This window comes from Trachymyrmex cornetzi, unplaced genomic scaffold (genome assembly GCF_001594075.2).
Source record: "Trachymyrmex cornetzi isolate Tcor2-1 unplaced genomic scaffold, Tcor1.1 scaffold381, whole genome shotgun sequence".
NCBI classification, from domain to species: Eukaryota; Metazoa; Arthropoda; class Insecta; order Hymenoptera; family Formicidae; genus Trachymyrmex; species Trachymyrmex cornetzi.
In genome coordinates, this window is record NW_017298545.1 from 502,891 (window position 1) to 505,512 (window position 2,622).

A 2,622-nucleotide genomic window follows, 5' to 3' on the forward strand; every position below is an offset into this window, starting at 1 on the left:
AACAATCAAAGTCAATAATTATTTCCTCATTTTGCGTGGAAAATCGATGATTCTAAGCAGCAGGAAGGCGGGGGGTGGAATGAGGTAGATCGTCTATGGGCGCACGATTTTCCACGCGGAAGTTGTACGTCTCTTATGCCCGTTTCTACTAATGCAGTTTAACTTTTAAATCAGTTCAACTAACTCTTCATGTTTTTCTAGTTTAAAGAATAAGAAAAAGATGAAGAGAGAGTTGAACTGAGATTAAAGTTAATTTAGGTTGGTAGAAATTAGTTTTTTATATGTATATACAGGGTGAACCTCGTTTTATGTGGACAGTTGTGTGCCCCTAGTCTATTCTATCTCTCCTCCAATGCTTAGAGTCATCGACTTTCAAAACGATAGATATATAATTCGAAAGTAATATTAAAGCCCGAGGAAACTAAAATTACTGCTTAAACGATATTCGAATTGCTTTGTGTTTATTTCTGAATTGTATTTTATAAGTTCACAATTCCATTACATCAAATATTTCATAATAAAAGCATTTTAATGATACGTTAAAAAACAAATCATAAAAATGTATAGCACTTTATTACATTACTATTTTGCATATTTAATATATTGTAATATCTTATTAGTTTTATTTTAACTTGCTGTATTAAAGTTAGAAGATTTACATGTAATCTTATCGTTTTTACTTCTAAATAAAAAATAAGAATGTATATTGAATACCATTTAATGTAAATTGTGCTCTTAACTGATCCAAAAAATGAGAATATGCGCGATTGCATGTGTAAAGACAAAGCGAACATTAAATTATCTAATCATCAGTATAAAATATTATTACGCTAAAAAAATTCATTCCTTTTGGAAACGTTTAACATTAAAAAATGTTCAAAGAATGTTAAAAGAAAGTTACAAGTTAATAAAAAACAGAAAGGCTAAACGTTAATCGTGTGTTATAAGAAGTGATGCATAGTACTAATTAATTATTGATTAAATAATAAAAATCTCTTGACAGTATATCTTCTTAATTAAAGTGCATTCCTTTTTCAATAACCATATGACAACCTATTTATGTATATCAACTTTGAAACAAGTACAAATATGGTATTTGGAGAACGTTTCAGTTTTACATTAATTTTATAATAACAATAATACAATCAAGTTATTTCTAAAAATTTAAAATAATTTATAGATGATAAATATTTTAAATAATGTGAGTATTATCCGTCAGTATTAAGGAATATTTCACAATATATCTAATACATACAGGACATATCATTTTAATCTTAGAACACAAATATCTATCAGCTTATTTGTTATTCTAAATTCTATATTTTAGTGAAGCTTACTTTGTTTCGAGAAAGACAAATTTTATTAATATTATAGATTTCCTTTCGATGGACATGCCTTCAAGATAGCATTTACTATCCATTTTTAAGAAAGAAAAGCACATTTGGAAATTGTATAGTTAAAGAAACGTCCACTTTGAAATGAACTGTGACCAAAACGAATTTCCGCAGAATAAAGTAAGTTCCATTTTTTAATCATTTTTGAGAATAATATATAATTTGACACAATTGCGTTTGAATCATTAAATGAGACACCTTGTATATACGAATTATAACATATGACATATTCTTATACTTGACATAAGATGTTATACGAAATATACTATTGTAATTGTACATGGATATAAAAAAAATTCAAATTTTTGACGATACTCTATTAATTCAAAAACAATTCTAATGAAACGCAACCTGTAAATTGTGTCTTTATCAGAAAGTTGCTTTAATCATAATAGTCCTTTACGTTATAATGCAAAACTAATAATTATATGTGTTTCCGATTATTTATATGTTTTAACATCAAAATCAAAATAATTAATTGTTATTTCAGATGTCGCGAATGCGGTCTCCACACTTCGTGATGAGTTACAGATCTTTCATTGTGATTGGACCTATAGATACATACAACGTAATTAGAAAGTTGAAAAATAAGTATTAATGTATAATAAGGACAATATCATATTGCAGACAGGTATATATTATTTAATTGATCAATCAAAACTAGGGAAGTTTTTATCACTCTTCCTTTTATTCATGTTTCCTAAACAAGAATTTTCAAGCTGACTGCTAGTTACTATTCAGATTTCATAATAATTGAGCAATTATTCATGTACAATATCTATTAATTACTGAATATATCGATTCCACATATGGAGTGTTATATTTTAAGTGCCAAGCAGACAAATAAGGTTCGTAAAGCCCGAAGATACAGAAAAACATTTCAGATAAAAGTTTTATAGATTGAAATGCCACACGTAATTTTAAAATAAATTTTCAATAAAATAGTTTTCTTATTACTATACATATAATGATTATGACAATTTTTTAAATAGAATTTTATAATTTCTTTTATGTGATATTTGTATTATTGTCCTGTATATACGAATATATAACAATAAAAGTCAAGAAATCAATTATTTACGGGTTATCGTTTACATTAATTTCACATGAAATATAAAGCATCTCTTAAATAATTAATCTTTGATAAACGAATCTTAGCACTTAATACATATAATAACGAGATCAATAAATCGGTATAAGAAAACACATACATAGTTGCTGTTCGTAA

General features: G+C 26.4%; 1 long non-coding RNA gene across 1 annotated transcript; it reads left to right on the plus strand.

Moving 5' to 3' along the window:
• Window positions 1-1,380: 1,380 nt before the first annotated feature.
• LOC108763756 (uncharacterized) lies at window positions 1,381-2,282 on the plus strand. Its single transcript, XR_001940237.1, has 3 exons — window positions 1,381-1,514; window positions 1,885-2,025; window positions 2,104-2,282. It is a non-coding gene; the product is annotated as an uncharacterized LOC108763756 (long non-coding RNA).
• The last annotated feature ends 340 nt before the right edge of the window (window positions 2,283-2,622 follow it).